The following is a 26,900-nucleotide window of genomic DNA, read 5'->3' on the forward strand; positions in this document are numbered from 1 at the left end:
CTCAAACTTTATTAGAATAGGTGGTGCCCGCCTCCAATTGCTTTAGTTTTTGGTAAAAAAAATCGGAGACGAGCAGCTGAAAATCTTATAACTTTGAGGGGTGGTTTCACCCCCTAAATATGAAAACGGGCCGCCATAAAAAACACGTGTATCTTATTTTTCGGTCCTCTAAAACATATCTAAAAACCAAAGAAATCGGAGACGAACACCTGAAAATCTTATAACTTTGAGGGGTGGTTTCACCCCCAAATATGAAAACGGGCCGCCATAAAAAACACGTATATCTTATTTTTCGGTCCTCTGAAACATTTCCAAAAACCAAAGCATTCGGAGACAAACACCTGAAAGTCTTATAACTTTGAGGGGTGTTTTCACCCCCTAAATATGAAAACGGGCCGCCATAAAAAACAGATATATCTTATTTTTCGGTCCTCCGAAACATATCTAAAAACCAAAGCAATCGAAGGCGGACACCCGGGATACTCTCCTTGTTAGTGCGCCGCAAATGCAAATGCAAAAGTTGTCACTCTCAACCAGCAAGGACCCCTCTACCCTTGATTCTAGCCTATCACACTCTTTACAAGAAAAGCCCTACTGGCACAATTTATTGCTAACATACACTCGCGTGATTTTCGAGCAACGTGCAAACGGTAAGAACCTCCCGCTTGAGATTACAAAAGAGACTAATCTACCGTACGATGTCGACGGGACGCTAACATTCACCCTCGATGCACCGAAATTTCATTCTGCATGTGGTGCTCGATGTCAAGATTTTACACAGCCTCCGCAAGCCGTGACCTGAACCAGCCACCTGAGACCACAGAGCGAGCAGAGATGGACCGAAGCCAGGTATCTACGCGGTAACTGGAGAATTAGAGTGGTCATGAACAGGCGCACGTCATCGGCTTACGATGGTCTTCTGTGTAAAGCCGCAATAACTTGTACCTGTCACAGTCGGCCTGTAAGGGCGAGCACACCATGCGTGAAAGCAATGTTCGGGGGCGAACGACATTTCTGCAAAGGTGCATTCAGCACTCGCATTAAAAAGCACGAGGCGGAACAAAAGTATATCGCTCGAAGTACGCCAGTGCATCTTTGAATAGATATCAAAACCCGAGCCATCAAACTCACTGAATGTAAGCTTAGCTCGATCTAGACCCTTAGCCTAGATCGTAGGCTTCAGCAAGGCGCATCGCTTGGAAAACGTAATCAACAACAGGCGCAGAAATATTTTTGGTCCATGCACGAACCAATTCCTTGTTCATTGTGAAAAAATTGGAAAAGCTCTTGGAACTAAAATTCGTAAACTAAGACTTATAGTTAGGATTATGGCTAGTTAAAACTGAAGAAGCGTAGAAGTTCTTCTGCCATGTTTAAAACTTTCGGTTTCGTAGCTTAAAATCATTTTGTAATTAATACCGGCGCATTTTGATTTTAATATTGTAAGGAGAATTTTTATTATATTATAAATAGTTTAGAGATCATTTTAACTTCAGAACTTCCTCACGTTGGTCTTTCGTTTTCGGTGCTGTTTAATTATCAGTAGCGTTTCGCCATTGTATTGGTATCGCGCCGCTTGTTAGCTTCTTCCTTCATAGTCTATCGACATGTTATCCAGTGAATTCGATGGGAATTGACCTCATCATTTTATCTTCCTACCGCTCCAGAGCTATCGGTGAACAGTCCTTGTCGAGTTTTCCCTCGACCCGCGCGATATCTGTTTTCAGTAGCAAAAAGGATTATCCTTGGGTAAAGGTGTCTCGTGGACCGTGGTACTCACAGTCTCGCAGGTACTCTGTGTAACAGGATGTCGACAGCAGTGGATTCCTGATGTAGGACAATGCAGAAGTCGATTCAATAACTATTACTTACTGAAATACCCGTATTTTTCGAAACTAAGGGAGCACGAGAGGAGTTTCCGTATCGACACATAGAACGAATAGCGATTGAGCGTGTTAAATTCGAGTATGTGTAGGGTTACATCAAATTTAAAGGCTTAAGGAATTAAAAGGTTCCACACGAGCATAGTAACCTGAAAAATCTTAATTTAGTTAAAATTGGCGATTAGAGTTACGAAAAGTAAAAAGTATTGTAGCTTGTTTCGCAATGTTTCAACACCTGAGAGGTTTCTACTTGGGAAATTTGTTTTATTTAATAATAACCAATGTGTAGCATAACGCTGCATAAGTGATAAGTAGTACACCCAAGAGTTCTTATAAGTGGAAATTGTTGACTACTTGAAATTTTTCTTGCACTGAATATGGTTAAAGAATATAATAGTCATGGATAATAACTGTATTCCAAGAAAGGTACACGTATCACGTTTTTTTTTATAAAATTTTCGTCATGTTGGAAAATTGAAAAAAGAATAAGGAAAAATAGTGTGAATAGTGGATCGCGGAATCGTTTTATTTTCGTAGCTTACACGACTATAAATTGATCCGCTGCCTTGGATAGAAATGTTAGAACCATGTTAACCTTGTATTGTTCTCTGTATAATGGTGTAGTTGAAATTGATGTCACGTTTGGAACACTTCGCCGAGTTTCCCTTGTAGAGTACACTCTCTAACTGCTTTCAGTGAACTACACGACGGATTATGCTTCGGTTGGCTGGCGCCGCAAGTACTTTCGTTACACAGTACCCAGTAATCCCAGTATCCAAGTAGACTGGAATATTTTTGCGCGAAGGACGAGGAAAGGCCTGAAACTTTTACGATGAAAGTCCTTTCATCGGATTCTTTGGCGAATTCTAGAGGTCTCCTCCTTTATTCACGCGTGAAACGCTCTTCCAGTTGGGGGAAAAAGGTATAGAGAAATTAAACAGTGCAATTTGGCTAACAATTTTTTACTGTTCAATGGACAATTTTGCAAATGGTTCTGGTGTAATTTAGACGCAGATTTAAATCTGTTTCAATGATTGAAAATTTTAAATGTAAATTTCAGCTGTTTGTGGTACGAATATTTTGGGACACCCTGTATCGCAGGATATAATGTTACAGGTCGTGCACTGACACGAATACATAATCTCTGCGAGGAATCATTGAAAGGCGAACTGAAGTTAAGGAGAGGTTGCAGCAATGTTAATTGGTTCCTCGGGGAACAGGTCTCAGAGAAAGATTTCGTGTTTCACCCTTAACTTCCTTTTCGACGACGTTCCCAACGACTCGCTGTTATAACAAAGATGTCTGCGTATTTATAGAATCTTCCACCGCGAGATGTGCAGTTCGAATACATAATGCAGCCACTTGGGGTGCATTAAGAGAACAGTAACTACTTTAAAACAGATAATAAATCGATACGGAATCTCATTGTTTATGAAAATTCGAGTCCATTTAGTTTAAGAAAAGACATAATAATATTAAAATAAGTAACGAAGCTATATAGTTATTTGGATGAGAAGTTTAAGATCGTTAAAAAAAATCGCAAAATTTTGTATTGGATTAATACGATCTGACAGAACGAAAGATCCGTCGTCTCATTTGATTATCCTCGCGATAATGGAACACAAATGGTACGAACAAACCGCAACTTGATGAATCTATAGGCATTTCGGTGTGTCCGCCCGAGCGCTATTAGCTAACGAGGATTACAGAGAGTTTGCGGATTATGAACTAAACTGAATAATGCCCGTTCGGTCACATTAGTGTTAATACTCTGAAACGATATTGTTTTAGCGAGTACTAGCGCTGTTATATACGTTATTCACGGGACTCTAAACGTGAATAATTGTTTAAACGGAATTTTATTTGTCCCGTGTGCCAGCTTCCAACTTTATTGGTAAAGGGGGCTGTTAAATTTTAACCCATTCTTCCCTTCCTCCCTTAAGATTCTATTAAATATTGGGATATTATTCCGAAAGGGACCGGTGGTCGATCGAGATGAGGTTTGGAGGGGGGAGGGGTGGGGAGCCTAAATCTAAAATTGTAGCTTCGTGTATTTATTAGTTTTCGAAATATTAATAAAAAAATATTGTTAATTTCTGTTTGAATTTTTTTTTGGGGCGTTGCTGCAGGCCCCCTACCCGGGAACCCTCCCGTCCTGCCATTTTTTATTTTTGAAATTTTGTAACCACAGTCTCATTTTTAGCATCGCCAAAACTCACATCGGTTCGCTACCACGCTTTACGCGCCCCCCGCACTAATCTAGCCCCAACCAATACTAATACCCGGGGCACGTTGAAAAGTGGAATGCGTTGTGTCGGTATAAGTCAACAGAAATATTGTTAAGAGGGGGAACCGTGGTAAAGTGATTAAAAAAAATCGTTAAGGTGTACCCTTTTATGCACAATTACCCCTGTATCTTTTAAACGCGTTAATTGCCGAAGCTGAAATTTTATATTTGGGGTCTTTCCACACCCCTCGCAATACCCACCAAGTTTCATCTCGATCGGCCACCGGTCCTTTTCGGAAGTGCAGCCAAATATTGGAGTGGGTTAGTCCATGGTACGTACTGGGATGTCAGGGATTTTGATGAAATTGAAATATTTATTCGGAAAGGCTAATCTTCTTCGATCACAATAAAAGAAGAGCGAACTTCGTACCGATAGTTTTGGAGATAAAAATTCATTTATGGAATCTGTGTTTTGCGAAGGGAGCCAAAAAATGGTGATTTTTGACAGCCTGTATTTTCTTGAAACAAATTTGAAATCAGCGAAACGATGACTTAAACACTCCCTAATTTTACGTGGACTATATCATACTTGAATTTCATCAAAATCCCTCGTACCAATTGCAAAATTAATCGGTTTGTTGTTGAACGGTGCTACCATGGAAAAGCATAAATGTTTTAACGTTTCTTAATCGTCACGAAGGTGTTGAAATGTTCTCCATTCTGAGACTGTTGTTCAAGCAAGACTTACAATGTCCTGTTCAATCTTCGTAATTTTGTTCGTGAAAAGGAGTAGGAGATCGATGCAAAATTCGAATCGTACACGCGCAACCAAATTATCTAGGAATATCAATAATTTCAATTTGAAGTATTATTATATGTGGCACAAAGGCATGCGAAGTACACGATAATAAAAGCTACATATCAATTATACTACCCAAGCGCAAATTGAAGAAATTATACGATTTCTATCACCTACATGTCATATATTTAATGCTGAAGTACAAAGTTACTATACAAAAATTTTCTAAGAACAAAGCTACCCTTTGTTCATCGTCTTAAAAAATTGCATTCGATTAAGAAAAATTGGGCGATGCAGCAGTCTCTTTTAATTTTCGTATTCCCCCGTACCTTACAAGGTACCTTTGAATGCCGTAAAAGTTTACAGTTCGCTGGTGTATTTTCTCAGCAGTTTACTCGACGCGCCACTTTGTATGCTGATAAAATTACCGCTTCCCTTGTGCGCAAACATACGAGCATTCCAAAGTATACATTCATTCGCGATTATATGTCTGTAAAATTGTTTTCCTTGATGCTCCCCGGCAGCAGGATTAAAATGTGGCGTTCAAGCGAGCATCCTGCGTGTACAGAAGCATATTACGTTTGAATACTGGATCGTGGGTTGCAAAAAAATTGGCGAGTCGCAGATCAAAATTCCTTGAATTATAGAGAGTGGTAATATGCCTTTAATCAGCTCACAAATGGTTCATAACCAACTTCTAATAATTTCGAGAACCTACACCGTCAAATGGGGTAACTTTGACCACAAACCCAGATTTTAAAATAAATTCTCCTATCGTATAACAGGTATTATTCTCGGATAAACTGCAGCTTTGAAGTAGGCAATTAGAGCTAGCCAAAGCACTTTGTCTGATAATGATACCTGTTATATAATAGATGCTAGAGGATTTTGTTTTAAAATCTAGTTTTGTGGTCAAAGTTACCATTTGACTACTTACTTTTTCTAGTCTTGCAAGTAGTAACTAAAATTTCTTTCACTTGTTTTCATGAACGACCAAAGTGAAGGTGCTTGAGTAAAAGCCTTTGGAAGTAGTTGATTTTGAAAATGACACAGGAACTACATTTGGTAGATTACGTTCAATTCAGGTTATTAGCCTTGAAATGTAGAAGTCTACGAGGAATTAAACACATCTGCATTACGTTTCTAAGGATGTGTTGACGTTGAAGTTAAACTCGTTAATTACTCAGCTGGAGTAATATTGTAAATGCTAACCACAGTGCTGGCACAATATTCACCGAAGTTTCCTTCCAAACGCGAAATTCAATTTCTAAGCAGAAACATAACGCAGAATTCGATAAATAATAGTAAATATCAACTAACATCCCGCGCATGAAATTTGGTAATTAAATAATCACCTGCAAGATCATATTTGCATTTTAAGTTCGACGTGCTAGTACTCTGAACACTATGCGTAAGAAAAAAGTACGTATTACTGATCAAGGAAAATGAATTTGCGGTGTGAAAAATTTTTATTCGGAAAAATGATCGGCACTATTGCTGCTCGAAGCGGGGGAAGACATTTATGAGAGGTTGGCAAGTCTCGTGGCGAAGGGCGCCCGGTTAATGAATTTCAGCTTATGTATGCATCCGCCATCGCTGCAGCGAGTGAAATTTCTGTACGGTCGAGCCTTTATCCTGATTAAATTCTCTGATTTACTATCACCGTTACGGAGGTACGTGAGAAAGTGCAAATCCTATTTGCATAACACCACGACCGCCACGGATCGATAAAGAAATATCGCGGCGTTCCACGAGCGGCGATTCCGTTTCCGCCGCTAAAACTTTTTTCCAAGTCGAAAAATAGGGCCGCGGAACAATGTGTCTTCTGACGCTTACCCCGAGATGCTCTCCCGCGAGTTGAAATGTAGATCCGTATCCGATTTTAGTTGGTTCGCTTCGACACAGTCTCGCGACTTCGCGGGAACACAGGAAACTCGATACGGACGAACCGTCAGGAAATCGGTACACGTAAAACTTACATATGATATTGAAAGTTTCACACGTTCGGGGAACTATCGCTGGAAGAAGTGCTAGGGAGAAGTCATAGAGCTATAAGGTGTACTTCCATTTTATTCAGATTTCTGGGACGCACTACCTGGATCATGGCTGAGCCTACTCTAAGTGGCAAGACGAATTAATACGTCGTTCGAAAATTTCTTTACATTGGGTATGACGAGTTAATACGTCAAGTGAAAATTCCTGCACATTTGGTGTGACGAGTTAATGCGTCAAGTGAAAATTCCTGCACTTTTGGTATGACGAGTTAATACGTCAGGTGAAAATTCCTGCACATTTGGTATGACGAGTTAATACGTCAAGTGAAAATTCCTGCACATTTGGTGTGACTAGTTAATACGTCAAGTGAAAATTCCTGCACATTTGGTATGACGAGTTAATACGTGAAGTGAAAATTCCTGCACATTTGGTATGACGAGTTAATACGTCAAGTGAAAATTCCTGCACATTTGGTATGACGAGTTAATACGTCAAGTGAAAATTCCTGCACATTTGGTATGACGAGTTAATACGTCAAGTGAAAATTCCTGCACATTTGGTATGACGAGTTAATACGTCAAGTGAAAATTCCTGCGCGTTTGGTATGACGAGTTAATACGTCACTTGAAAATTCCTCCATATGCGGCACGACGAGTTAACTCGTCGTTTGCAAACTTCTTCGTATGGGCCACGCCGAGTTAACGCGCCATTTGCAGATTCCTCCACGCGTGGTAAGACGAGTTAACTCGCGATATGAATATACCTTTGCGTTCTGCGTGGCAAGCTGATCCGTAATTTGAAAATTCCTCCGCGTTGCGTAAAACCATTTGACACCTCGGGAAAATTTAAAAAATTCACTCGAATGGAAGAAGCGAATGACATAATTATGTACTAAGTTTTCAAGATTATTGCTATAGACAGCTCGCCCGAGGAAAACGTTCTTCCATGAATACCCACCGGCTAATTACTGGCACGTCCTACATTTCGAAGCCTGTGCCCCGCTGTCCAGAAGTTTCAAATCATCCGTGGCCGCAGATCCAATCGTGGCTCGACGAGGCAAAAGTGCTGGCGGTGAAATCGAGCCGTGATATTCATAACGCCCCGGTTCACGGGCATCGTAGCCGCCGCCGCGACGTGTCAACGCGATAGGATCGTTTCCGGTGGGGATCCAGTGAATAATTCGGCCAATATTGTCTGGTATTCCGCGAAGGGTGTTACGCGACGACGTCTCTCGAGGCGTCGCGTCGCCGAGAGCGCCTGTGCGTGCACGTCGACGTCCACAGTTACCATAGCGACTCTTGCCAGAGGATAGAGCCCCGGTGGGTGCTTGTATATCTTGGAACAAACCATGCCACGAACCAACCGCTGCGGACAATACGGCATCGGGCACTGAACGCGCTATCCATTGTCTTTAATGCATTGTTCGCGATTTATTATATCGCCTCGATGCGATACGATTGGCTCGGGGAGTATCGGTTAAATATTTGCGCGCAACGGAAGGGACGGGTGGAAATCAAGCTCTAAACGTTGAAAGGGGAAAGACTGACGTGCTCCTGGGAACGTTGTACACTGCGAGATAGGACTTACGAGGGAGCACGGTGAAAGGATCTTGTAAAATGCATTTCTTTCTGAAAACTGATCATCGAAGGTGGGGGTAGGCTGATGATTGGAAGCTTGGAATCACTTGATTTTCATTGAAATCACGTTGTACGGAGACTTTACTTCTGATTCGAAGTTGAATTTCATGATAGATAGTTGTACCTAATATTAATAGTGCTAATAGTTTAGAGACGATAGTAACATTATTTATTGAAGTGGATTTTAATGTTTTATGTGGGTACTGAGAGAACCCTTACTGTCCTTAATTCACGGAATGATTCCAAAGTTTGAACGACAATGTATAAAGGCTAAATAACGTGGAGGTGTTATAAACACTAAATATCAAGATCAATTTAACAATTCTTGGTATTCCATGTGTTAGAATGTAAAAGGAGGGAATGTTTCTTCAATCAAAGACAAGACGAAATTGCTGTATAAATTCTACTACTAATCTTATCTACTATAAAAATTTTCCCCCATACGTGCGCTTGAATAGATTTCGATTTAATGAGTCTACTGTTGGGGTATTCTCTTTAAAATCGTAATGGTTACTGCTGTACATTAGATTAGCTTTGGAGATTGTCTTTGGATCATATATACAGTGTCGAAGAATATCTGCCATAGACTTTTTCTGCTGGATGAAGTTGTCTGCATTAAACTGAACTCGGGATATTGAACAGGCGGTGTAAGGTTAAACTCCTATAGATCAATCCACCAAATAATTCTATATTTATAATAATTTCTATTACATTAAGTTAAACCTTTATAGGTAATCATAAGTAGAATAACTTCTATTATATTAAGTTAAACCTTTATAGGTACTCATAAGTAGAATAACTTCATTAAATCTGGGTAGTTACTTCTGTCCTGCCCCATATATGATGTACACAAGCGAATACGGAGGATAATCCAATAGAAGGCATTCCTCTATGAAAAGAATAGGCTGAAATTGTGGAATAAGTGTTTTTCACAGAAAGCTATGTATTTGTCGTACAATTTCGGCTGATTTTTTCCCGTAGAATTGTCTTCGTTTATTTCTTACAGCGTAAGCCCTACTATATATCTATACTTACATACTCGTTGCGTCACTGATTCATCACCGTCCAGCCCAAACCGCTGACCCTAGAAACATGAAATTCGGAGGGTGGCTATATTCCTTTTGAACCCGAACCGGGTAAAAGGGGTGAAATATGTTTTCTCGGACTCCTTATTATTTCTTAGGCTCGATTAGATATCAACTTGGTTTTTACTTACAAAAGTAACCCGCACAAATGCCTAAAAACCAGATTCAGCATTTTGCCCTAATCAACCCCTAAAGGAGTGAAAAGAGGTGAAGCGTGTTTCCAGTGATATCGAGATTATCAAGTACCTAAAATTTCGATGCGTATCGATATTTCTTATTGAGTACTTTGCTATTAAATTGATCGAATATCGTCGATAGTATGGGTATCGGTCGAATCACAAATTCGGCATGATGCACTCGCACTGTAATCTTTCCCGCTAAATACGATGAACAGGCAATATAACCTGAGCATCAGATATGCACCATAGGGGGAATCTCCGCGGCGTTGAAACGTATCCTCCAAACAGGTTCATATCCGATGCCTGCATCGTAACAAGATGCATACAGGTTCAACTACGTAATAGGATACACTGATTGCATCTACGGGAATGAAGAGTGATCTTTGACAGGACGAGCGCCGACGAATCTGTTTCGGGACACATTCAACCGGAATTGCAACGTCGCTGTTGACGACGAGGGATTCATCGGTTGGTTTGTTGCTACTGAATGAGCTTCTAACCTCGTTCCATTTTCATTCGAAGAATTACAAGATTTAATTCCGCACCCTCTGGCAGAGAGTTTTCTTTTGGGGGTGAAAGGGAATCGGATGAATTAAAGACAAAAATCTGAATATTCTACACAATTTTTGGGAACAACGGTCAACGGACGATTGTTATTTGCAGCTGAAACATGACGTACACAGTTACATTGACGAATTATTGCTATTTTAATATAAGCTCGTACCCTTTGTTACAGGTTTTTCTTTGAGTCGATAGGGAATTGGATTATAGAAAGCTCAATTCTGATAATTATTTACAATTGGTGGGGACGATGAATGATTGTTATTTATTGCTTAAGGAGGAAATAATTACATGGAAGAATGGTACGATGCAATTTCGCCCCCGTCGCAGGGATTATTCTTTGAGATAAAATGAAAGTAGCTTATGTAAATATTAATGTGGAATATTCTAGAATATTTTTCGCAGGGCGGAGTCACTCCGATTTGTAATTTAAAAAGGGAATAGTTATATCAAAGAATTGTACGATTCAAATTCCGCTCCCTTCGAAGGGGTTATTTTTTTGGGATAAAATAAATGTGGATTATGGAATGATTAAATCTGAATCTTCTTGAATATTTGTATGAAGGCGGGGTCGTTCTGATTTGTAATTTAAAAAGGAAATAATTGTCAAGGAATTATACGATTCAATTTCGTCCCTTTCATTTGAGATTTCTCTTTGGGAGAGAATAAAAGTGGATTATAGAAATGTTTGGTTTGAAAGTTTTTCAAAATTTGTTTGGAGACTGGGCCGTCTATTATTTATAACTTAAAGAGGAAATAATAGAACCAAGAATAAGTTTCGCGTGTAATAAATTTTGGTGGAACATAAAGTTTACGAGGTGAAGCCTGTATTTTATTTATGCGTTATTCGCCGTCGTAAGTACTACAGTTTTCACTTGACTCTGAGCCTGCATCTAATAGTCGGAATAAATCATTCTAATTGTAAGTTGCATGCAGCAAAATAGGCGCTAATTTGAACGCAGCAAGTAGATCACAATGAGTTTAGTCAGACGGCATTCATCATCGACTTTCCTTGCTGGGAGAAGTACCTAATCGCGATTTATGGTTCTTTCATATTGTTGTTAGAAACTTTACAAATGCTTGATAGTAAACGTAAACCTTGTGAGCTAAAACACTAATAAGTACATACAGGGGGTAAAGTGATACCTCTTGCATCATTTCTTTCAAGTTGATTTTTAATATACTCTAAGTTTATTTTAAGAATTGCTATTCGTCACTTATCAATAGTGATGTTTTAATTATACTATAAATCCATTTCCAAACATTTTTATTGAAAGGGAAAAATTTTATTCGATTTCAAACATTTTCCGCCCCACTCTTGCCCCGGTCTCCCCTAAATCAACCACTGTCCCCCGAAAAATAGTACCTATTCGAGTAACTTGCCATCTTCCTGCCGATAGTAATGCTAAACTGCTGGAACTAATTTGCCGAGCATGCATCCTCGACAGCATATTTATTCAATCTTTTCACTTCACCTCGTGTCTCCACATCCCTTAAGGTGTCCGCCACCCCTTTTCTCCTATCGATCACCATCCTCGCAATTCTCCCACGCACAGAACGCGCGAACCTAATAGACCAGCATTTTCCCGCGGCCGCTAACTCAGCGAACCTTGCCATTTCATCAAACCGCGCCCCGCTTGCCGCGGAATATCCTCGAATCGCGGCGGCAAATTTTATTTCTCAGGAACGAACCGCGCAGGCCTGGTCTCTCGCAAATTGAATTTCGCCGGGGGCAGCCGCCTCGCGTTCGTATAAAACGCGGCTCATTAGGGCAGCGGGTAGCATTGCTGTACACCGCGGCTATGTTCCATTAACTCGGACGTCGCGGGCAAACGGGACGTTTGATAACCGCGGGCAGCAGCTGAAAACGTCCTGCCACGTTTTATCGATGTTTATGCTTACGTCGAACGCCCGTGCGCCGGAATATCAGCCGCGGAGAGGCCAAATGTGAAATCCAGCCTGACCGTGCGCTACCCCGGTGCAGCGATATTTCTGACGGCGGCATTAACTCGAAACTGGCCAGCAGCTGCAGCGGGCTTGGATTTTTCCTGCCGCCGCGATTTAACCGGGAAATCACCGTTCCGTCCAGTTGATCTTCCCGCGGTGCTCGGCTACCGTAATCACGTTTACGGGCGAGATCATGACTGTTTCGTGGCGTTGATTCGAGTATGGATAAGGTAGATTGCGGAAAGGAGGCCACGGGGTTCGGTTACTTTCATTTTGATCGACAATCTGGTTTTTTGGAATCGTGTGAATGAATGTTGATCGCGTGATAATTAATTTGTGTATTTTCTGGAAGCTTTGCTGGCATTTGAATTTCTTGGTACAAGTTAGTTGGTCAAGATGTTGCAATGGGTAGATCGAGTAATATTTTGTTGCGTTAGTCTTTGGCTTTGTAATATTAGGCCGGTGCAAAAGTTCGTTCGCTTTATTAAATGTGAAAATATGTTACAAGTGTTTTTGGGGAAAGTATTTTCCTTGACTATGGCCTCGTGACACTTTTCTGGTAAAAGTACAAGTAGGTGTAGGGAAAAGGACATTTGTGTAAACTTAAGATCACCTAAGGGTGAGCGAATGAACCTTTACCTAATGGATAATTTTTTTTCTGGACTGAGTTAATAAATACAGCTTTGGAAGATGAATGTGTTGCTTGGGTTCGTTACAGTTTAAAGTTCACGAGACTGGCGGTCGAAGTGCGATAGTTTTCTTTTATCACTGACCTTTAAAAAATATATTAGTTATGAACAATTGCAATCCTGTTTTTGTACCAGTTCAATCATAAAGGTTTGATACAAACTTTTCCTGTGAACGCACTTAACAGTACACCCACGCGATTTTTTTTTATTATACGTTACGTTTAAATAATTCTTGATCCTGAACAAAATTTCTGCGAAGACTGACATTTGAAGTAATCTGAGGTCCCTATTAAATTTTTTTCATTGGGTTTGAATTCAGCGAACTTGTAATAAGCAGGTACGTATTCATAAAAGAAACATAACATTTTCGCTTTTCCAATTTAACAGAAGTGTAAGAAGTAGTCGCTGTATAACATTTGCCAAGTATAAAGTGAATGGTTAATTGAAAAATTTAAAAGTAATTTGGTAGTTTAGCGTAACAACGATTAGAATATATTGATTTTCTTAGTATTTAAACTTAAACCTATTTCGACGATATTATAACGCAGAAAATTATTTATGCAATGTACAATAAGAACTAATTAAGAGTTATGTGTTTATCGACATTACAAAACACTGAGTACCACACTAATTCGTCAACATATAATATTACGCGAATAATAATTGCATTTCCTATTTTTCTAGTTCCTAGTAAGACAATTAACAATTAAATTGAACGAAATGACTTAAAACCCCAAGAGGTCCCTCTGAAATTAGACACGCAATAACTCCTACTACGTAAAATCGAGCTTCCAATTTATATATTTCAACAAAGAATACATCAAGTTCTTGCAAATTTACGGCGCGTTCAGTGGTCTAAATAACGTACATCGAGGGAATATTTCACGTGTGCTCATTTTCCTTAACTAGCATGATGAAAACACAAGCGTCATTCGTAAACAAATGAGGGTTTACGGTTAAATACCGAATTCGCGATACCAGGCTGCTGAACTTCAATTAATTTCCCGATTAAATTATTCCCTGGCATCGGTCCACGCCACGGAAGCCTCTATATTTTCTCCACGAAAGAAGACTGAAATATAATAGGTCGGTTTCTGGGGACCAAGCTCAATGCGCGAAACGTAAATTTCCATTCGTGTAGTTAGGATAATTAAACAGGCGAGCTCCATTGCGAAGGATCTCATTCCGCATTTCACGTTTCGGTCGTTGCCTCCACTTCTGCTTAAAACAATCACTGCTGCATCGCCCATACACAGGTGGCAGTCTTATCCACGCGATTACTACTTAGAAATATTAATTTAGACAGTTATAACCGATGTTAATCCTCTCCTAGTGGAAACAGAGCCACTTTGATACATCACAGATATCAAGTTGCGCGCGGTACTTATGTATTATTAGTATTACATAATTACTTCTTACAAGGGAAGATCCCGAACGCAAAAATTCAAAAAATTCTGAAACTCTGTGAATATGTAGGGGATTTCCTCCTGATTATAACGCAATTTTTCTTTGCTGCCCAATTTCACTCGAAGGGGGTGAAATTAACCCCTGAAAATTCGGCTATTTTCCCATTTTGTGTTATAACTCGCGAACTGTAAGAGATAGGAAAAAAGTTTCAAGACAAAAGTTACTTCTTTTAATTAGATCTATCATTTGGTAAAAAATGATTTTGCAGTTCACGAGTTATAGCACAAAATCGGAAAATAACCGGATTTTCGGGGGTTAATTACATCATCGTAGGTTGAATTCGGGCAGCAAACGAAAATTGCGTTATAATCACGAGGAAATTTCCTACATATTTACAAAGTTTCAGAATTTTTTGAATTTCCCGGTTCGGGATGTTTCCTTGCTGGAACAAGTAAGAATTTTAGATTATCACCGGATCAGAATCTAATGTGGAAGCTCATTTTGTGGAATTTTTATGGGAATGGACTTTGCATTCGACGTAGCGTTCAAAATTCATTAAAGAGTTGGTAAAAAGTAAGTTTACTTATAAGTAGAATTACTGTATAAGCTCTGATAGAAATTTTAACAAATGTAGCACGACCGTCAAAACGAGCATTGCTCGATAATGTGTTCTCCGTTAAATCATTATGATCTGCGCGAAAATTTTGTTTTATTCAGGTTAGATGTATGTGCATTGCAATCGAGTTGAAACGCCAGTAATTATTGATAATAGAATTTCTTCGACGAACAGCAATCTCTTTGCAGTCAAGCCGCAAATGACGATTAATTTGAAACCCGTTATAACGAGGCTCGCTCGCATTTAGTGTGGCTACGATTTGCGAATTTCGAAGCATTTCGCTGTGGGAATTGTGGAATTTTAAAATTCACGATGCAAACTGTTTCGTGTCTATATTTTCATCCCCTATTTCGGAATTTTGAATGTTTCGTCGCTTGAAATCGTCAAATTATTAACTTCGTCTAAATTCCTTTGTTAATCTCAATTTACATTCAGTCGCGACTCTTTTTCTTCGTAAACTAACAACTAAATCGTCTCGCCATTTAATTTTCGGTAGTCGAGTCAAGCTGTTTTGACGCCTTTTAATGTTACTTTGTGTAAATGTAGGTAAATGTAGGAAACTGCAGGCGATCCTATAATTTAATTTCTGATTACATGTCATTACAGAATTTACAGAGTATAAATCTTCACGTTACTGGAACAATATCCAACAATTAATAAAGATAACAACATCTTTATTATGCAGAGGGAATAAAATAATACGTAAAACAGAAATAAATTCAATTATTCTAAATAGCGAGATACAGTAGTGTACTTATAATAGAATAAACACTATCACGTAACGTAATAATTTCAAGTAAATGAAATAATTGCTTCTTAAACGAAACATCCATATTCTATGCTTCAATGAATCTTTCATTATCGTCGCACGGATTGCTGAATTCTCATAAAACAATCCCGTTTCGGTCCATTAAGTAGTATCGATCTGTTAAACGGGCCTGCAAACATTTAACAATAATGAATGCTTAATAATTAAACTAAATGTTTTATAATGACCGAATTAAGCTCATGCTCGTTTGCACGAAATATTGTGCATTCCGGATCATTCAAACGCAAGTGGATCGATGATAGTGAATCACATTAGATTTAAGTTCAGGAATTTAGCGCGCAGCGAATAGAATTACTGTCTGGCATAAATTAATTGTGGCCGACACAGAGGGTTGCACGTGTTACGTAAGGCTAATAATTCACTTCTCGCAAAACTGCCAGACGCAAGTAGCAATAATAGACGATAAATAATAGTTTGCAGTTCCAAATAACACATAGCTTTGGATAAAAATTTGGATAAAAAAAAGAGTTAATAGACTATAAACACTACTCATGAAGTAATATAAATCGAAAATTCTCTTACAAATGGCTGAAATAACTTTAAAACGGATCCTTTGTTTACTGGCTTATAAATTTAACGTGAAATGTAATTATTTATAAATGGAATGTATAAAATTCTTAATAGATACATAATATATTATTATATCTGATGAAAGTAATAAATTGTGGATTTATTTATGAATATTTATGTATGCACAAATATAAATTATTTGGGTTTCAAACAGGTATGGAGATAGACACATATAAACACAGATTCTCGCATGAAATATTGAATCTAAGTACATGTGAATATATTTTTAGAACTACATTGTTTTAATGTGCAACAAATTACAGTTTCATTTTCGACTTTAATTTTCTTATCTACCGCTGAAAATCACTTTAATTTGCACTAGGTAGATTCTGGAAATTATGAAGTAATGGGATTTATAATATTAATTAATTGTCCTGCGTTTCAGTCCTCAATTCCGCTTTACATTTCATCTATTCTTGCTGTTACGATTTCACTAACAACGACGGAATAATAATGTAAATGTCAGCTTATAAACAAAATAGAACCATGCGTGAATAAAGCTTTTTGAAAAATAAAGCGAAGAATATTAAGAATTCCGTATTTAATTCGCCAATTCACGTTGAAGTGCGATACAAAACTCGATCTCGAAACCAATTCCCTCTTGAGGGATATCGTTACATTCAATCTATCCATTAGAATCAGACGATTATTCAGCGCGGTTCAATTTACCAAGACAATAACAGTGTTCGATAATTTTGTTATCAAGCAGATATTACCATCGCGTTGAAGCATTACTGGCTACGTTATCATTATCACATCGATCTTCCAATTAAGTGAATCTCGAGATTACTTCAAGTAATCGTCAGTTTACCTCGTCAATTACTGCAACCAGTACGTGTGCTTTTATACTTTAAAGTACTTTACACTCTCGTCGCACAGAGATAAGACGAGAATTTAAATTTCAAAATGCACCTTCTGTTTTTTAATAACTCGTGTCCAAGCTTTTTTCAACAGTAACACTATTAGCTTCTCAGAAAAGGCGTTGGAAAGTTATGAAACACTACTTTGTATACATAATTAACTATATTACTCATGTAAATATATGTATCTGAATCTGATATTCTGCTAACGAAATCCCAATTCGTTTTGTCACCTACATTTTTGTTATTCCCTTTCTATGTGACTTTGTATCTCCACAAAATTTCATAAAATATACAGGGTGGGCCAAAAATCAACTCGCACCTTCGCAGAACAAGGGTTCAATTTTATTTCACCACAGTTGATTTATAAGAAAAGCAAAAACTGAGTGAGCAGAAAAATGCGACGACAGAGAAGATCAGGTATTAAAGTAGAGGAGTGGTGTCAAGTTTGTCTCGAACTGTGATTGGGTGAATAAAATTTCAAAATCAATATCTGAACATCTTTCTGGCTATTTACAGTGCACCTGTGTTTACAATTTTTAGTGGGAATATATTTAAACGGAAATATATTTACAGAGCGACAGGACTTTTGTCGCACCCTGTATGCAAGGACTTTCCAGCTGATCGGATGAATTTCGTGTTTAATTCCTCCGTACACTCGCGTGCCCACGAAATAATATGTAAATGCGTTGCGGCTTGGGTCAGGCGAATGGCGACGTGAACGCGACGATTGACAAGCGAGAAAAGGGAAATGCCTTCTCTCTTCGTCATTTACAGTCACCACGTGTCCAACAGCACACTCCGTATTGAACTCTCGCCCCTTTGTACAATAATCAATCGATCAGTCATCAACTGATGGTTGAATGGGTAGACCGTGGCGCGAAACTTCTTTCTGGTCTAAACAGCCATGAGAGCTGCGGAATTCACGCGTTTTCCCGTTCATCCCACCGTTTCGATCGATTTTCTGGCTAGGTTGAATCAGACGTGCTGGAAAATTGATGGAAAACTGTGGGGAAGGGAATTAAAGTATTTTGACTACTATCCATCGAAACTGGTTATTATTATTTAGCATTCGAACTGTGAGTCTGGTACAAACTGGTATAAATATAATATTCTGCTGACACAGGCTCGCGATATATTTCGAATAACGTTTCTTCAGCATAACTTACGTGGAAAGGCCAGAGCTAAGAACACACATGTTTATATAAAATTTTAAGGCTCGCCGTTCAAGAAATATCCTCCCTCTTTTTTGGACGCAACTAGTGATTAGTTTTCGAAATATTTGCCTTTGAAAAATCAGTTATTAATAACTTGTGCGAATTGAAGGTACCTAACGGGAATCGATCCAGCAACCTCAGGATTCACGAGTCAACGCTTTACACGCACTGCCACTGTATTGCCAGAAATATGTGACACTGTTAGCGAACGCATTAATTATTAAGTAGCTTGTTACGTTGAAAATTAGAAAAGTAAGCGATGCGAATGTTATTACTTACAATTAGTACTGAACGAATTAGCAATGGAGTTAATAATAATACTGCTCCGGAATATTTTGAATATGAAAACAAATTTCGAAATTAATCTTACTACTTTGTAAAGGTTCTCAGAGAAACATTTTATTTTTATTGTATGTTATTAGTTGGATAGAACGGTCAATTAGTTATATTGTATATCAGTACTTGTTTACGATCGTTAATTATAACTCGCGAAAATACCTAAGTAGTTAATTCTTTTTTACTCGCGAACTAATTTTTCCACCGAGGTTCCGTAAATTGACTTAATTAAAATTGGATAAAATTTAAGCTCCAGAGCGCTCTCAAATGCCCTCAGAAGTCAAACTCGGCTGAAGTTGATAAGGTTAAGTATCATTCGTTTTATTCAGCTCAGAGAATGGTTGCCCTATAAATCCTCAACACCCTGTGCAAGTTGCGTCTGCATTTTCCAAACAGTGTCTAGGCCTAACCCAGACACAACCCGGAGCAATTTATTCCAAGAGATTTTTAATAATATTGAGGCATTTTATCCATCAGAGAAATAAATAGAAGTTTACATTGTCAATTTAAAGGTACCTAGAACCGTTCCTAATATAACATATCTTTCATGTTACATAAATTTCATTACAAATTAAAAATTGTTCAGGTCAGGCATAATAACAGCTACATTATACTAATTGTTATTGGTTTTGTATTATATGATGGAATAAAGACGATTCATTATTATTAGTATTCTTCAAATATATTAAAATTGTCCGAAAAAACACATTATGTTGCTGATCTAACACATTTGGATCGTCCAGCATTACCTACGACTCACAAAGGAACATCCCGAACCCGAAAATTTGAAAAATTCTGAAACTTTGTGAATATGTAGGGAATTTCCTCCCGATTACAACGGAATTTTTGTTTGCTGCCCAAATTCACTCTAAGGTGGTGTAACTGACTCCTGAAAATCCGGTTATTTTCCGATTTTGTGTTATAACTCATGAAATATAAAATAATTTTTTACCAAATGCTAGATTTAATTAAAAGTAGTAACTTTTGTCTTAAAACTTTTTTCTATTTCTTACAGTTCGCGAGTTATAACAGAAAATCGGAAAATAGCCGAATTTTCAGGGGTTAATTTCACCCCCTTCGAGTGAATTTGGGTAGCAAACAAATTCAGAAAGTTTCAGAATTTTTTGAATTTTCGGGTTCGGGATCTTCCCTTGTCAGAGATGGGAAAATTTTTAGTTAACTAAAATTTCGAATAAAGAATAAAAGTCAAAAAAAAAAATTATTCCTCACGTGTCGAATAAAATCAATGTTTTTATTCGACGAGAATTTCAACTTGAGCGTCGAATACAAAAATTAATTTTATTCGTCGCGTTAAAGCAACTTTTATTCGATCCGTTCTTAAACTAATTTTTCATTCGGTTAATGCCCAACTCTGCTACGAGTCTACAGACAATTTTTATGAAATGTGATTATACTCGATGAAAGACACGGAGTTTCAAACCACTTTCTTCGTTCCTAAGGAAATCACGAATGTCACTAGCTGCAGCAAAAGAATCAATTTGGATAAAACTGACGCGATTGTCTACGGCGAGGTATTTGGTTCCCTTTGTCCGCGGATAATTCGATATATGGCTGAAGCCTTCGCTTCACTCCCGATGCCGAGTGTCGGCGGTACTGTCAAAGTGTCTTTTTTATAGGCGGAGGGAGAATAATAGGTGAAAATAATACGTCAAGCCAACTGAATGCGACAGCTCGGCGCTGCAGTGTTCAGCTTGTCCATCCTCTACTCGCGCGTACACCTAGTGATCCCGGCGAAATAGCGTCGCGGGCGATGTCGATACTTTCGTGGAAGACATGCAGTTTTGTTAACACATATTCTGTTCCCGACGACAACTCCGTTGAATGGATTCGATGGTAATTAACTGAATAATTGAAGGGTCGGATGCAATAAGGGGACTAGCTCTCCAAAATGGGAAAAATTATTGTCCAAATGAACAATTTTTTGTTTATAATTTTTAGCTCGAATAGTAATGATTGGATAAACAAACTGTAAACAGAAAAAATGTGTGTCGTGACGAGCTTTACAACGCTATATTTTTTTAAAATTCAGTTTAACAGCATTTAATTTTCCAATCTTTCTTAGCGATTGGACAATTATTTTTCCCATTTTCGATCGCTAGTCCCCTCATTGCATCCGATCCTTCAATTAATTACAATTAGAATAATAATAAATTCCATAACAAACATATATGAATCTTTGGCTACCAGTTTGCGTGTATGCTATGGAGTGTAGTTTGCGTTGCTCACTATTTGAATGTTTGGTATGTTTCTGATGAATGTTTCAATCTAAAGTTGTTAGAGTTTGATCATGAACTCGTTGGAGCTTGAATGTATACTTGAAGAATGTTGAATGTGTACCGTTTGAAGTTTGAACATGCGTGTTTGAAGGGCTGAATGTGTACGGAACAGTTTACTACTTGAAGTTAAGCATTTGAAGTTGGAAAATTGCTTTCCACTGACGCGTCTATAATCCACGGACCTAGAAACGAAAATATAATTCTGCTTCATAAAACGCAGATATGTACGTTGTTTAGTTTCCCCCATTACTGAGACCTAACACTGCGATAGCAATATTAATACAGAAAAATAGATATTTCTCTACCTCAATTTCCATTAATGATCGCTAAATGAAAATTCAATTTTACATCGGCAGAAAAATTTCAAACACCAATTAAGTTCATCTTCAACATTTCCTTTACCTTTCATTTCGAACATTCCGAAAATGACAAACAATTACGATTATTAAAGCTTGTTCAGAATTAACAGAAATAATTTCTTAATAAATATAATACATAATTCCTATTCTCTCTTATGTTGAAAGCTTCTCGCAATGTGAAATTTTGAAAAGAAAAATTTCGATATTTTCAGTTGGTGATTTATTTTTAACAACGATGGTGCGTGTACAGCGTAGTGGAAACGGGGCTGTGTAGGAAAGAAAGACAATAAGGCGGGGTTGAATGTAAGTTAGGAAGGACTTGTTGGTCTTAGGGAATGGTATCCGGAGGATTTTATGCTGTGTTGAGTGAAACTCAACGGAATATGTAACGAAGCGCTGACTGTCTGAGAAAGACGAGTCAGCAATCTCGCCGTCTGATTGAAAATTTTGTATTATTCACCAGACGAGAGTGCAGCTCGAGAATCTTCACGCACGACCCTCTGTCATTTCTGGTTTAAGTTTAAACATTTACACAGACATTTTCTGAGAAATGCACAATGCTGCTAATCAAATGATTAAAAACTACTGGTTGTAATAATAAATACTTTCTTTTATTTATCGCTGATAAATAAACTATGCTTTAAGCATCGTGAAAATACAGTGATATTAAAGGGAGAGTTTAGATTTGTTGAAATTTGAGATGTTTAAATCTTAGAAGTACGGTGGAAGTAAAAATGATTTATAAATTATAAACAATGAAAGCAGTCGATGCGAGGATAAACTTCCATTTATTCGTTGAATGGAATGCTCGAAAAATAATAAATATTTTACCACCAGGCTTTCATTAAACATACACGTATATCAGAGAGCGATGTAGAATTATATTTTGATGCGTGGGAAGGGGCAACAAAGAAATTTTGTACAACGAAAAACGAAATTGTAGAATTAACCCGCTACGCGTATACATTTCTCTTTTCAGCGTACAATTTCGCAAGAAATTTATTTCTGGCACAAAATTCTGCAGTCAATTTTCTAAATGGAAAGAGCCCCGGCTTGTCTCTAATACGAATAACCTGCTCTCCAATTAAATACGTGTCAGCGTTACATGTACTTACTCTGGAGGGGGAAGATTAAAAACGTCGCTCGCTACTTGAATGAGATCTACCAATATTAACTGCTGCGCGCTTCCCACGACGTGAAATTCCAGTTTTTGCACTGAATGTTGCAATGATAAATAGTAAATGTAATAAATAGCTTTGACGGATTTTTAAAGGTTGAAGTGATGTCGGTGCCCTAAATGAATCACGTTTCTGTTACTATTTCGTTTCATTTTCGCTTCGAATTCGTGCGATATTTTTCGGAAACAATATTTCAAAAAACGAATATTGATTATTATTATCAGACAGTTCTTCCTACAGTATTAACGATTTCATTCAATGAATCTAATTCACTGGATTCAACTATGTAATTCTATAGTTGATACATAATGATACTTAGCACTATTTATTTCAAACCTCTATTAGGTTGAACCTCTAATTTGGTTCCTCAAAATATGCAGGAAGAAGACAAGTTACAAAAAAATTTATTCACAATATACTATACTACTTAATAATATGCGAAATCATTTGTAGCACCTTCTAAAAATTCTGTTTGTGAAAAAATTAAAGAAAAGGCTAATTTCAAAATATAGAAAATTGAAAAGATGTTAAAATACACAAAAAGAAATAATACACTAAAAACTGGGTAAAATTATAGGAAAAGAACACAAAACAACTTCATTTTGTGACATAGGCACCTAAGAGAGAAAACGTAGACAGCTATTTCCAGATCACTAAAACCTCTATAACGTCCGATACTTACGACTGATCTATTAACTTATAATTGCACCCCGAGGTAATTTTAGAATCCGTCGTGTACTTGACGACCCTTTTACGAGCGTAACCGAAACCCTTGTTCTGTCGATATGAAATCAAACGACACACTTGTCTACGCAATTCACTTAAGGTTCGCCCAAATGCTCCTGGCATGCGAGCACACCCCGCCCCTCCCCTCCCCCTCGCTCTCTCGAGGATAACTGATATTAGTAATTTCATCGGGGTTCCGTCTAATCCCCAGCTCATTACTCGCTCACCGTCGTCGAGTATCCAACTCTCAAAGGGCGAGCCCTATTAACGTGACTTCGTGAGCTGCGACCGCATAAACTTACTCGTACAAATTATGTACAAGATGCATCGCCTTCATAAACAAACCGCGTGCCCCGCGGTGTTTAACTTGAAAGGGAAAGTGAGGGTGGTCGATGAACGTTGTAACTCAAGCAGTTACTTTCGTTAATATTCGGTCCTCCTATAAGTAACGCTGTCTTTCTGAGTTTATAACAATATGTATAAATTGGTAAGAGACCACGTTATAATGGAAAATCACGAAGAACGAGGGAGATGTGTTGAATTCTTATTTTGAAAAAAAAGCAACGAATTTTCGAAATAACAGATTTCTAATATTACTTTGGCGGACAGGATGGTTTATTTAGTTGCAGCATATCTATAACATAGTTTGAAAAGCAACGTTGGATGTATTTGCGATGCATTTACCGGTGGCTGACTACATACTGGGCGTTACTACTTGTTCACTTTATTTGGTACTGAAATACTTTTTTCCCATGATTGATTAGGATTTTTTCATGGTGGATAGTACCATCTTGATTATATCATATGATTTTCTCAACAAGTAGTAGAATATAAACGTGGGTATTGGAAAATACATGGTATTGTTTGAAAAAATCAGAATGAGCTACATCTATCCATTTGGAAAGAAATAAACTCAATGATGTAATGTCTCTCTTTAAATCGAATAATCTATCAAATGCCAAAGTTTTATGTCTACTTTGGTTTTAGGGATGTTAACCTACACGATAACAATACTTCTATTCCAATACTACACTTAATATTACTCTTAAATCTCGTTTTTTTATAACAATACTTCTATCCCAATACTACACTTAATATTACTCTTAAATCTCGTCTTCACTTTTAGGACACTTTCTACCAATTCGAACTTCGCACATCCCCAAATAATCCCCAACTTTGAAATGTTAAATCGCAAGGGTTCTCTCTCGCGCGATGACCAGCCAATAAATCCGCCGACGAGGGGAACGCTTACACCGCTACTCAACTAAATCGATCATCCACCAGGCCCGTCTAACGGTGCACCTCCTCTGTTTCAGATATCGCAACACGACACGCCGTTCAGACGGAAGTGAACCATCGTGACACGGGGTGAACGCCAAAGAGGAGCATCGAGTGTGTCGCGGCGACTCGCTTGAAGGAGGAGTAAGTGAGCACGTGAGAGGAGTGTCGCGGCCCGAGACACTTGTTGCACGTCGGTTGTCTCCTTGAGGAGACTTGCCACGCGGTGTCTTGCGCCAGCGTGGGGGAGGGAGACTAGTCAACGTTCCAGGAGGGGAAACGATAAAGGAGGCAGGAAAAACAGAATAAGGAGGGAAGAGGAGGAGGATCGCGATCGTGCGGTGAATTTCGCTGGATCTCGCGTTCGTGAGGGTACTCCACGTGGCATGCGGCTCGTACGTCTTCGTTCCGTGGCTCGCGTGAGCCGCGCTCGTGGTTCTTCCGCCGCAGTCGTCCGTTAACGCGACGCGGCTCCGTCAGTGGTGCGGGTCGTGTGATGCTGCGGCGCCGACCGTCGACGGGTCTGTTCGCGCGTGCACACGTGTGCAGTCCGTGAAATCTGCCCCTTTCGAATCGCGTGACGCGCGACTAAAGAGGATCGTTACCCGGGGGCGAGCGGGGAACATGAGCGTGATCCTGTGCTCAGGCCGGTGACACCGGTCGCGGTCGTGTGCGCGTGCGTGTACGTGGGGGGCTATCGTCGCCGGCATCTCCTAGTGGGCAGACTGTCATTGGGTTGACGGATATTCCCGCTTGGTGAGTTGCATCGCGGCTATCTTGCTAGGTATTTGGTCCCGCCTGGTTGACGCGGGTAACTTATTGGGGGGAGTATGACGAGTTAAGGGGGTAGGTTACCCTCAACAGCCCGAAATCAAGCCCTTCTTCAAACGCACATTCTGAAGTAGTAAATGAATATAGAGGTAATTTTTGTTTTACTTCTTAAGCGTCACTTCGTTGACTTTAATGCGCAAAATGAAAATGTTAAATATATTTATAGGGAAAAAAGTTATAAATGTAAATGTGAGAGCATGTACGCGATGCACCGTTTGATGGTGGACACGATTCCGGACAGCTGAATTACCTAAAACACAAAGTAAAGGCATTTTTATAATCTGTAAGACAGTGTCCATCTTGTGCAGAAAGCAAAATTTTGTTAAACAGATTAATACAATTTTTATGTTGACGTTTCTGATTTTTCCTTTTTTGTAGGAAAAATATTTTTTATCTTTTTTCTAAGAATTTATATTGAAAATGTGCTGCCTGGACATGGAGGGGAATAGTTTTCTGCAGCTCCCTGTAAATTTTCATTCAAATCGTTCGAGCGGTTTTCCAGATTTTATGTTCACCGTTTTGGAAAACGTAGTTTCTGCGAAATCGCGTTTAAAGTTGGACATCGGTATCCGATCTCGTCTGCAGGCTCGTACATTTTTTACTGTAATTCCTTCATTTTCTAGAATTTCTGGGCCCGGTTGCGCTTAAAATACGTATAAATGATGTAGCTAGCGTAATATGCGAACATCCTAAAAAACAATTTTCGAAAATTTTGAGGGTAACCTACCCCCTTAACTCGTCAAGGGAAAGGTCACACAGGTCGAGTTTATTCGTTATGTTAAAATTCATACGGATTGCGGCAAGACGAGTTTACTCGTCACGCAAACACTCGCACAGGTTGCCTATGACGAGTTTACTCGTCATGAGAAGTGTAAGCCTTGACATGCCCATACAGGGTCAATTGTGACCCATACCGGAATTTTTGAACAAATTTTGAATAACTGTGTTGAGATTTAGATTTCGAGATCTCGCGCTTCAAGTCCCACGCGTTAGGACGAGGCACCATCATCTATATTATAATATATTCTCATATACGTTTTCTGTTTTGTATCACACTTAGTATTACTTCTTGCTTTTGTATTCACGCATCTGGCATACGCAATAAACTTTAGTAAAGTTTTCTCTATCAAACATAAGTGTCCACTTTATTATATTCCCTAGAGGAGTAACTGGATTGAATCTGGTCGCCCAGAAGCTATAAATCCCAACAAGCTGTCACTTCAATTTTCTAGTGGGTATAGGAATAGTAAACGGTGTTCGATTTTGATAATACATTCCCTTTTTGCCCAACGCAAGCAACTAAGTAGTGATCATGTAGATTCAAATCAATCTTTTACAACCCCCTATCTCCCTACTCTTCTCCTGGAATTTAAGGAATGAATCTCGTGTTCTGC

General features: G+C 38.6%; 1 protein-coding gene across 1 annotated transcript in view; it reads left to right on the forward strand.

The window, feature by feature from the left end:
• Nucleotides 1-26,900, forward strand: part of LOC143367581 (uncharacterized) — a 257,197-nt gene that overhangs the window by 33,115 nt on the left and 197,182 nt on the right. The window contains exon 2 of the mRNA XM_076809538.1: nt 24,714-25,431. The gene's annotated coding sequence lies outside the window, so the exon portion shown is untranslated. The remainder of the gene's footprint in view (nt 1-24,713; nt 25,432-26,900) is intronic.

This window comes from Andrena cerasifolii, chromosome 4 (assembly GCF_050908995.1).
Source record: "Andrena cerasifolii isolate SP2316 chromosome 4, iyAndCera1_principal, whole genome shotgun sequence".
Taxonomy (NCBI): Eukaryota; Metazoa; Arthropoda; class Insecta; order Hymenoptera; family Andrenidae; genus Andrena; species Andrena cerasifolii.